The sequence below is a fragment of the Cryptotermes secundus genome, unplaced genomic scaffold (genome assembly GCF_002891405.2).
Source record: "Cryptotermes secundus unplaced genomic scaffold, Csec_1.0 scaffold1467, whole genome shotgun sequence".
NCBI lineage: Eukaryota > Metazoa > Arthropoda > Insecta > Blattodea > Kalotermitidae > Cryptotermes > Cryptotermes secundus.
The window spans coordinates 157,267-169,394 of record NW_019729919.1 but is presented as its reverse complement, the minus strand read 5'-3'; the positions used below and the strand labels follow the sequence as shown (position 1 = coordinate 169,394).

Below are 12,128 nucleotides of genomic sequence, written 5' to 3'. Positions count from 1 at the left end.
TACTTACTTTCACAATGCACTCTCACACTGAGATGGTACCGTTAAATAACCTGGGGCGGTGTATTTGTCCTTGAAACTTTCCAAAAATTCTTGCATTCTTTCACCCCCACCCTAGAACATTGTGTTCGCATAACGGGACGAAATAATGCAGAGCTCGGTTCACACTAGTGCGAAAATAGTGTTAAACTCACCATGTGAAACAAAAGTGAATGAATATTAAACAACATATAAACTTAAAAAAAAAGCCCCGGTTAAGCCGCAAACCGGTTAATCCGCCCCCGGATAATCGAGAGTTGACTGTAGTTGTTAATTGATCGGATTTTATATTAATGATATTGTATGTATGTATTGATATTGACCAATCACATTATAATTATAGTTTCCGCTTGTATTGATATGTCCTTCTGAAGATGGTCTCTCATACTGAAGCACGTCAAGGATGAAAGATTAAAAAGGAAAGAGAAGATAAAAACATTTATCGGTCACACTGCATGGAGTTGATAACCTTTTATAATATTGCAAGTTTGACAGACCAGGATGAACCAAATCAAATTCAGGTTATATTTGTCAGCAGAACAATTAATTACAAACTGATATTAAAATGCTTAATATTAATAATTCAGTAATGATATAATTCATAAAAACCACCTGATGAAGGTCTTGAGCAAAACGTCTAGTGGGATGAAAGTAAAATAACATGAACATTTTATTATCAGTTTATAATTAACTGCCATGTTGTTGGCCCCTAAGTATACCTTTGTTAGAATAAAAATGTTATTTACCTGTTTCATCTTTTGTTTGCAGTATGGCACCACATGCCCTTTGTGCCGTGGGGATGCAGGTTGAGTACCTGACTCATTTGGATGAAAGATTCTGCATTTAAATAAATTTACCTCAGGTTGTGTAAAAAAAAAGATTCTATATTTATGTAAATTTAGTTTATTTTGTTTATTCTTGCAACATGTTCTTAGTATGTCTTGTATATGTTCTGAGATTTAAATAATAAAATATTTACCTCAGATTGTGTTGTAACTTCTTTAAAGACCAAGGGTTCAAACTTAGCAAAGAATGGAATCCCATCACCATGTCATTAGGGCATTCTGGCATGCATAGGCCTAGAAAATCCCAAGCAGGCAAATTCAGGGAAGATGAAAAGAAGGCACAGTAATTGACAACAGGAGCACCAGTTTAAATGACATGGTGATAGGGTAGTGTCAGATGGGTGACTACCCAATTTGACTCCAGCCTCCCGCTGCATCATATGCCAAGAGGATGAGTCAGCAATTCCAAACATTGGCATATATATCAGCGATTTATGGTAATTCACCACATCAAACCTGAAGGTGGAGATCTCTGAAATGTTGGTTTTTAACTCAAGACTGAGATGACTGATTGCTCAATAGGATTTTAACATACTGTTAAGCCATGGAAGCTTCAAATCTTCCATAGCCTCACTGAATCATTTTACCATTCCATTCCGAGTGTTTCTTCCTGTGTGCTTATGGACAGACCTTTTCAGGCATATATTTTATGCTTTTGTAACAGCCTAAAGCAATACAGATGTCTGTTGTAGGTGGTCAAGAGATTATAATACCTCTTTTTTTTTTCAATTTCTGTGCATGTGTGTGCTGTAACGCCTGAAACATGGACACTTAGGGCAGTATATCAGAAACATCTGGAAAGTTTTGAAATGTGGTGTTGGAGAAGGATAGAGAAGATCAGTTGGACCGATTATGTGAGAAATGAAGAAGTGTTAATTAGAGTCAGTGAGCAGAGGAATATCCTACACGAAATAAGAAAATGGAAGGCTAATTGATTGGTCATATCTTACGCGGTAACTGCCTTCTAAAAGAAGTTATCGAAGGAAAGATAGAGGGGCGGATAGAAGTGACAAGAAGACGTAAGAAGATGCTGGATGACCTTGGGGACAGAAGAGGATACTGTCATTTGAAGGAGAAAGCTCTAGATCGTATTAAATGGAGGAATTGTTTTGGAAGAGACTGTGGACCTGTCGTCTTGACAGATTACTGATGATGATGATGATGTGTGTGTGTTGTGAATGAACACACACTGCATGTGTAAAAGCTGAGGATCTTGTATCTCACCGCCACTTTCACTTTGATGTTGTTTAACCATTCTCATAATAAAATGTGCTGTAGAGATTGTACTCAGGGAACATTTGATATAATTATCTCAAATGGATTTAATTAGTACTAGTTTGTATATAATGCATGTGTAAAAGTGGTACTAAAGGCAGTAAACATCTTTTGACATATTCCTTAGCTGTGTGTATGTGTGTAATTCACATATATCTTACTTCAGAATTATTTGTTACAATATATTGTACAGAGTGTTTTATAGATCTGAAACAATGGTCCCACAGGTAAAAATTAAGAGTGTAAATTCAGGGGACTGTGATGGTCATTCAACTGGTCACTGGTCTAGTTACCCTTCCTTTGCGGCAATAAAAGGAATATGTTAGATCGTAAAAACAGGGAAGCAAATTCTGTTGAAATTATGTGCATTTCATTGACATGATATTTGTGAAGATAATTACATGTCTTGTACATGAGCCATCAATTTTCCTAAGAAGGTCTGAATGAGTGTGTTTCTTCCAGTATAAGTAATGCTAACGTTCCAGGCAGAATGTACAAGTGTTTGTGGTGAGGGTGGGGATGGATGTGAGAGGTTACCAGATGTATTTGATATTTTCCTTTATTGCTAGTGGGGTGAGACTAAGTCCCTTGTACTGCAGCCACTTCTGGCCTATTGTACCAGCACCAGATGATAGGTGAGGGTGATTGTGGAGCAATTGGTGGAATGAAGATTGGCAGTGGGAACCGAAGTACTCAGAGAAAACCTGCCTGAGCGCCACTTTGTCCACCACAAATCTCACTTGACCAGACCCGGGATCGAACCCGGGCTACTGCAGTGGGAAGCCAGCGACTAACCACTTCCAAATGTTGCGTGAATACAGAATATGGGATTCAGTCTCTTCTTAGTGAAAAACTTGCTTATGGTCAGTTCCTGTAGGTGTTCTCCCCTTGAGATTTAAAATCCTCTTATTTAGAATTCCTGTCACTGTCCTGTGAGTCTATTATTGTACCAATTTACAAAAAAGGGTGATAAAACTGACTACCCGTACAAAATTTTATGCCTATCCTTCCCTCAAGATTAAGTTTATATGTAGATGAAATTGCTGGGGAGCATCAGTGTGGGTTTGGATGTAACAGATCAACTATTGATCATATCTTTTGCTTTGGTCAGATACTGGAGAAAAAATGTGAGTACAGTGAGAGAGTATATCAGCTATTTGTATATGTATTTGTATATAGCTCTATATGGGTATGAAACTTGGTCTCTGACATTAAAATATATCAAATTTACAAACAGAGTTTAACATTCACACAAATTTCATAGACTTAGTACGTGATTGGAACTTATTCCAGTGCTGTGGTTGCCAGTTGCCTCGGTGTGCCCTCGACCTTAGAGTTCTTAATCGCTTGTGAATGCCCGTCAGTCTGTATGAAAGCTGAATTAATTGTCTAGGATGGGAAGCCGTGTATTCTGGTACATTTTCAAACCTGTAACCGGTAATCTTCACTATGTATGTAGGATATGAGGTTCTCACAGCGGTGGTTATGAGATATACCATCTTCTGTGAATTAACATAGTGTAGTCCGTTGAAAATAAACCGAGGTTTCAAAGAAACATCACATCCATCTTCAGGGTCAAAGTAGCCGTGCAAGATACCAACGTGAAAGTAGATTATGCCACTGCAGGTGGAAAGCAGAGTCTACTTTCACGCTGGTATCTTGTGCGGCTTATTCAACCCGGAAGATGGAGTCGATATGTTCCGCCGAAACGTCGGCTGACTTTCAACGGACTACACGACGTTATATCCAACAAGACAGTATTCTTCACTGTGTTTAACTTACAATCTCTTTTTGGTTCATCACACTGATAATTTTTTACTCCCAAATCAAAATGTATAATTTTTATATCATTAAAAGGTAAACAAAATATTGTTTTTACATGAGCAGCTGACAACAAAAATTATTCAGGACAATTCTCGAGACTTTAGGGGACCTAAGGAGGATATGTGTACATATGGGCTAAGCAAACAGCCCCTACTGGTAATTCGCGGTGTTCAGCATTTTTATCAGGTTAAGGCAAGTTGTCCCTATGCCTAATTAAGCACCACGTCAGGAAGGCGTATGGGGGAGTAGCGGTGTTGCTCCACACGTCTTAATCTTTGCAGGAGATGAAGGTGAGTGGCCATGCTCCAGCCACAACGTCCCTGGAGAAACGAGTCTGTACTAACAATCAGACAGGATGCTGGGTGAGCCCCTACAGCCTATTCAGACATGGCTATTTAGTTCACAGATGAGGAAAAGGGGCTATGCCAAGATCCTATTCATTAAACATTTGGTCTTCTGGGATGATACTGTGTATATCTGTGGATGGATACCGACTTTACATAGAAATATGTTGCCTCCACTTTCAGGGTTGAAGTGTGTATGTTCATGAATTATGTAGGCAGATTACGAGGAAGATGGTCACGTGTCCTATGGAGAAGTGTTGACAAAAAAGCCTGATATGTCCAATGGAAGAAACGGGCGGTAAATGGTCATTTTAGGGACACACAAGTTCACGGGCACATATGGGAAACGGAACAGTGATAAGAGATTTAATTTTGTGGCAGCTCATTCTCTGAAACGTCCAATCCACCTACAAAACTACATGATGTCATAAGCGAGATGAATACAACTAACAATCGCTGAGTGAAAACCCAAAAACTTATATCCTATAATAAATAGGACATAATTCAGCTTAGCACTTCATGTGTTTAATCTGTTCAGTTTAATTATTTGTTAATTATATCAGACGGTATGTTGCATAGATCCCCAGATTTTATGCAGTGATAGGTTATTTCACTTGAAGTCCAGCAGTATTATTATGGAATGCAACATTTAACACTTGTGAAAATTTGCATGCAAATGCATTTTGCTATGACGAAAAAAAATTACTGAGACTATATGTAGGACTAACATGCACTAAAGCAGTCATGCCATATAGGGGAAATGTACGAACTTTATCAGAATTGCCTAATCTCCTTCATCAACTAGCAACACAACATGACAATGGTGAGTGCATAGTCTACCTCTGACCACAAAGCGCCAATGAGTGGGACCACAATTAGGACAATGATCTTTTTTTTTATTATTGCTAGTGAGGTGGGACTAAGTCCCTTGTACTGCGGCCATTTCTGGCCTATTTTACCAGCCCCGATGATAGGTGAGGGCATCAAATTATGTCTGGATGCTAAACTGTGTTATTCAGGTGCAGTATCCCTGAGTGATGGGCAATGATCTGATTGGCAACCAACCAATCCCATCTGAACTCAGTGCCATCTAAACAAGCCTTGCCCAACTAGGCAGTAGGATGCACAGTAGTTTAATGTGCTAGCCTAAGAACCTAATATAAGCCATTGTGACAAAGTTGTAGCTGAACACAAGTGAGTGCATTGATGAATGCCTGTGGTCTGATGAGACAAACTGGCATAACATAAAATAGTAATTCAACCAAGAGAAATGTGATGAAAAAGAAAGAGTTACAAATCTATCAAAATATGTTATCCAGTCTATGTACACATTTTCACAGTCTGTTGACATGCAACATGCCAGAACCCAGCATTAAGCCATAGTAATGGTGCATACCATGGTGTTGACTACTCAGCAGAGAAGAATTGAAGATTTTGAGTCATGCTGGCCTTGAGCAGCATAAAGTTCTCACCAAATTAAGTGAAGACTGGTCCACTCGATCATAAGATCACATCACTGGTTACAAGGTCGTACGATATCTGTCTCAAACCTATTTCTCCAAAGGGGAGCAGTAGGCACTAGTGAATATATGCAAAAAGTAATATAAAAGTAAAAACAGATACAGTATGCATGTGATAGTTGATCTGTAAATCAATTCTTGTTGTTATACATTCAGCTGAAAGTTATTACACGATAGGAAAAATGACATCAATTGCATCACTTAAATACAAACACAAATTCTTCTTAAAAACACCTTTCCTTGATGCATACAAATTTTACCTGATGGTATGTACTGTGTAAATACGTCAACTTTACATTTTCTGAGTGATAAAGACAGATTCCACTGTAGATAAGACAAAATGCTTGTAAAATGAAATCTACCTGCCATTTTTCTAAGTACTATAACATGCACTGTAAACAATACCATTTATATTTGACTCAGTCTGAAAACATAATTAGAACCACCACCTCAATGGCAATTTGTACTTCAAAACACACACTGCCTTCTTACACACACCTCTTCTTGATACAAATAAAATAACATGATGGTATATCCTCTGTATATGTGTGCAGGGCTGAAGCATTATATGGGAACCAGAAATCCCATTATGAATCGTATGAAACATACTACCTTGTCCAAAAAGTATCCGACCTTGGGCCGGGAAAACAAAGTTCTGTATCTGGGTGGTTACAATACCTAATCCCATTCAAAGTAGGCCCCTTGTGACTCCATACACTTAGCCCAGTGGTCCTTCCATCGCTGGAAGCAATTCTTGAAGGCTTCTTTGGAATGGCATGCAGCTGCACCGTTGCATTCTGTATGATGTCCTCGTGGCTATCAAAACAGGAGCCTTTTAGTGGTGTCTTCAATCTCGGGAACAGTCAGAAATCACAAGGAGCCATGTCAGGGGAGTAGGAAGCCTGGCAAATATGCGGAATGCCATGCTTGGCCAGGAAACCCTGGATCAGGTGTAATGAATGAGCTGGGGCATTGTCATGATGCAGCTGCCAGTTGCGTACATCCCACAGCTCTAGTCTCTTTTGCCAAACTGCATCACAAAGATGGTGGAGGACAGTCAGTATCACCTTCACACCGCTCTGAACCTGTCATGCTTTTTTGGGCCTCGGGGATGTTGGACGCTTCCATTGTGACACCTGGACCTTGGTATCTGGGTAATATCTGTACATCCACGATGTCACCAGTGATCACCATCTTCAGGAACTCAGGATCCCTGTTGGCGCACTCCAGCACGTCCTGCGCGACCTAAAGGCAGAGTTGTTGCTGCTCTGGCGAAAGCAGCTTGGGCACAAATTTTGCTGCCACTATCTGCATGTCCAAATCCTAAGTTAAAATTGTGTTTACAGAACCTCTGCTGATCCCAACCTTATCAGCGACTTCCTGGATGGTCAAATGACGGTCCTCCATGATCAGTGTCTGCACATTTTCAATGACATCAGCATTTCGGCTCGTTGACAGTCTACCAGAACGTTGGTCACTGTCTGCCAACATACGGCCACCTTCAAAGCAGTTGAACCATTCTTTAATTTGGGTGATCCCCATTGCATCATCATCAAAAGCCTGCTGAATTTTGTGGATTGTTTCCGCTTGGGTATCCCCAAGTTTCTGACAAAACTTGATGCAGTATCACTGCTACAAGTGTTCTGTCATCTTGAGCAAAACGAGAATGCGATGAACACGTGTTACACCACTTTGCTATCTGGCAGCCACAGACGCGTCCGGCAGTGTTGCGAGTCAGGAAAAAATCACACATGCGCATGTAAGTCCCTTCTACCATTACACTCAGTTTACCCACCCCTTTGACCATTACTTACAGAGGCAAAAAATAAAGTCAGATACTGTTTGGACAACGGTGTACATGTAGAATGAAGTTCACTCACCATACGTGTATCCACTACAACACATGCCCTATACAGGATAATACATAGATATATTTCAGATAGATATAAACTATGATTAGAAGACTATCATCAATTACATTTTGTACTTCACTATACATACTAGTTCTTATAAAGACCTTTCCTCCATGCAAAGAAATGTAAGCAGCCTCTGCTACATATACTTGTTTTACAATTGGTCTCTATGCATCAAGCCCTGCTTACTGAACAAGTGCAGCCAATATCAATATTAACCTTTAAGAGACGGGCTATTTAAGTGGTGGTAGTTGTAGCAGGCCAGAGTTTATTTAAATGCCCGCCGCTCTAGAGGATTAAATTTGTGATCATGTTACTAAAAATGCTGTAACTCATACCATTTTTGTGGTAAACAAACGAAATTAACGTTGTTTTTATCTAGAAAGAATATAGAATCAGATATTGTAATAGACAAATTTTAGAATTCTTACACTGATTCAATTTTTTTTCTTTTAATTTTGAGCATTTGTCCACAATTCTGCTTAAATCTCCTGCACAATATGTTTCAGCAGTATAAATGTTGGCTCCTGGCATATCAGAGGGAGAGGAAGTTCATATTTGTCTCTGCTGAATCATATTATCAGATTACAGACATTGCCGGTTCCTAATAGCATATGTAGTAAATTCTGGGGACATTACACCAGAAGGCAGTTGTGTGATAGATTCAGACTGTGGTACAGATTATTTTGACAGTGGTCACGATGGAAGCTCTGAGTGAAGTCGACGCAGAACCAATATCTTCGTCGACAATCTGGGGACCACCACACCAGCATGACAGGAGGGGTATGAATAATTTTTCTGGTAGAGCAGTGGGGATAAATCTCAATGAAGCTCCACAAGTAAGTAAGGATTCCGCCCCACTCTGCGTTTTCATGCTTTAATTTGCAGGAATTATCCAGCTGCTAGTGGAAGAGACTAACAGATATTATCACAAGGACCTAGACAGACTTCTCCGCGCCCTGATGTAACCGACTCTGAGATGTTTCTGTTTCTAGGAATCATCATCCAAATGGGACATAATATAAGGGACAGACTAAAGGACTACTGGTCAACTGCTGAGCAATTTTGCACGCCTTTCTACAGCAACACAATGAAACGCCACCGTTTTCTTCACATTCTTCATTTCATTCATTTTGCAGATAACAATAGAGAAATTGACAGGAATGCCAAAAGTTGTGACCGACTATGGAAAATTCGGACCATCTTCGATACTTTTAATCTGTGGTTCTCAACCTTTTTTTGCTTGTGGCCCACTTCTGACTTTCATTCAGTCCTGTGGGCCCCCCTCATATTGTTTAATTACAATAAATGTAATATTGATTATAAATATGTACTTTATCAACTGTACTTTTATTTATAACAATTGTTATTTTTTTATAGCATAAGGAATATTTATAATAAGAAAGGGGTTTATTAACAAAAACCTTTATTTATAGTAGAATTTTTACTTATATAATGTTCTGTTTATTTAGAGTATATAATTATGCTCCTGACAAAAAATATTACAATAATATTAGTGTCCCTTAGGTTTAGTGAGATCCTTGCGACTGATGAGAAGAAGCAAGTTTTTGTATATGTGGTTGCAGAGTTGTTAGAGATAATCGAAGATCACATCTCTTCACAATATCAAGACGGTTATGAGCCTTTGATAGCAGATGAAGAACTCGAGTAAATCCAGATTCAACTAGATATGAAGTAGGAAATCCGATAAAAAATAGTTTCACCTTCTCCCAAAGCTGTGGAAATTTATTGGCAATTTCATTGCTTATCCAGAAATGTTGTTTGTCGTTTTTGAATCTAGCTTGGGCTGTTACATCACTCTGCAGTTCAACGAGATATTCTTGTAATACGCTGTGAACATCAACCGCATTTACCTGAAATGGATCGACCACCCAATCTGGGATAGTCATCTCTAGCAGGTCGCTGAACCGAAATTGCATATCATTGTATTTATCGTTAGTGCCAATAATAATTACAATTGTTCGCCATTTATTACGCTGTTTAATTTATGATTTCAATCTGCAATACTAATGTAATGGGAAAAATATCAAAACGGAAAGCAGAACAAAATATAGATATCTATATGAAAGTGTGTTTATACCTTGAAATATAAACCAAGCAAACTGGTCCATGGGAACAAACAATTTCTGGCAGCTTGAATTTCTAAATTTTATGACTGCCCTATTTCTAAATTTTTTGAAGATGTGGAAAATTTTAGAAGTCAATATTCATAAAAATTACTTTGAAAGCTATTCTACTTCAAATAAATACAAAACTGCTGTCATCAATTCACAATATTTTTTCTTGTAGAGGGAGGGCATTCAAATTCTATTGAAAGCTAATAATTTATTCGTAATGAAAGTTCAAGTTATTATGAAGTGTAATGCTTATTTGTCGAAAAATAGTAGCTGGAGTTTGTAACTTACCTTTAAAGTAGGGAACTGCCACAATAATAGAACTTGCACAGAAAAATGTCTTCTTCCAAACACTTCGAATACTGAACTGAAGAACACCTGAAATTTACTGAAATGGTGGCGGTAAAACTCATGAGAGGAGGGGGAGATATTTAAGAAAATAAAGGATAATTCGTTAGGGCTCTACCCGCTCTGAGAAGGCGTGCACCTGTTTACCGGTACTTGGAATTCCCAGATCTAAGGTTGTGGTTTAAATACAATAGGCTCTGTCCCTTCTAAGTAAGGTACACAAAAACAAGGATATTGAGTTATTATGTTATTATATGTACTGACCATTTGGCATTTTTATTTCTTTTTACATTATTAATAATTTTATTTTAGAAGTTAAAATTTTGTGGCCCACTTAACAGTTTCCATGGCCCTCCATTTTTCCAAATTTTGTCTGTGGCCCCACAGAAATACAGCTTGGCCCACTGGGGAGCCATATTGCCCCCACTGAGAACCCCTGCTCTAAATGACGCATATCAAAAATATTATAATCCTTCTGAACATTTGTCTGTTGATGAAATACTTGTCAAATTCAAAGGGAGGGTGGTTTTCATACAGAACAATCCTAAGAAACACAAACGTTTCGGAATCAAAATCTACAAACTCTGTGTATACTTATGACATGAAGGTTTACTTAGGGAAAAACAGGACACGTGGCGATCAAGATGTGGCAGCGACACATGCTACGATTAGGGACCTCTGCAGAAGGGTTGAGGGAGTAGGCCACAAACTGTACACGGATAATTTCTTTTCATCACCAGACCTGTTTGACGAACTAATGACGAAGAAAATAAGTTGCTGTGGGATATTCAGACCTAATCGGAAGGGCTTGCCTCAAGACTTTCGTAACAGACAACTTCGATTGAAGAAAGGTGACATTCGGGTTAGGGTGAGAGGGGACATGACAGCACTAGTTTGGAAGGATAAACGTGACGTTCGTATGTTGACAAACATGCACTCTACTCCAGCAGAAGGCAATTTCTGTGATGAGCATGGGAATGTCATCAAACCAGCAACTGTTGCGGATTACAAGAAGCACATGGGATATGTCGACAAGGCAGACAGAATGACAAACAGCTATTCCATCAGTCGTCGTACCTGGAAATGGACAAACAAATTGTTCTTCCATCTCCTGGATCTGACGATTCTTAACAGTATGTTAACAGTATGTTAAATTCATATGGTCTACAAGCAATAGTTGATATCCCAACAAGAACAGGACTTAGAAGTCAAACAGCGATAGATCAAATAATATTAAATAAATACTTATGGGATTACAACTTTAAGGTAATTGCAACAGGATTCTCTGATCATTTTGCACAAATATTACAAGTGCAGATGCAGAATATAAATAAAAAGAGGCAAGCTGCAGTTAAAGAAGAATTCAGGAAGTTAGACTTTGTATTGAAGAGAATGTTCAATACCTAAACTACCTATTGGAGGAGGAGTCTTGGGAACTTGTTTTTAGGCAAACTTCAGTTAATGATGCATAATGAATTTTTAGGTACTTTCCAGTATTATTATAACATAGCTATGCCTAAAAAGCGGGTAAGAACTAATCAACTAGGAAATAAATGGGTTACCTCAGGTATAAGGGTATCAAGCACCAGGCTCAAGTTTCTAAATAGATTAATGAAAGAAAGAAACATACCAGAAGAGTTTAAAAAATATTATTATCGGTATAAGAAAATTTACAACAGAGTAATTAGCGAGGCCAAGAAATTATCTAATAACATACGGATAAATACAGCAGGAAACAAATCTAAAGCTATGTGGAACCTAATTAAACAGGAGTTAGGCAAACATAAAAAAGAAACTAGGAATATTGAAATAAATGTAAATGGGACAAATACACAGGATCCAAAAGTCACAGCTAATGTCTTTAATGACTATTATACCAGCATTGCTC

The 12,128-nt window shown here is 38.4% G+C and overlaps 2 long non-coding RNA genes across 2 annotated transcripts in view; one reads left to right on the top strand and one right to left on the bottom strand.

Moving 5' to 3' along the window:
* LOC111865878 overlaps positions 1-1,021 on the top strand; it is a 12,353-nt gene extending 11,332 nt beyond the window's left edge. Inside the window, exon 3 of the long non-coding RNA XR_002843054.2 lies at positions 805-1,021. This is a non-coding gene — a long non-coding RNA (uncharacterized LOC111865878). The remainder of the gene's footprint in view (positions 1-804) is intronic.
* A 4,613-nt stretch (positions 1,022-5,634) lies between these two features.
* Positions 5,635-12,128, bottom strand: part of LOC117282427 — an 8,747-nt gene continuing 2,253 nt past the window's right edge. Inside the window, exons 2-3 of the long non-coding RNA XR_004513166.1 lie at positions 10,184-11,317; positions 5,635-5,902 (exon numbers count right to left, since the gene is read on the bottom strand). This is a non-coding gene — a long non-coding RNA (uncharacterized LOC117282427). The remainder of the gene's footprint in view (positions 5,903-10,183; positions 11,318-12,128) is intronic.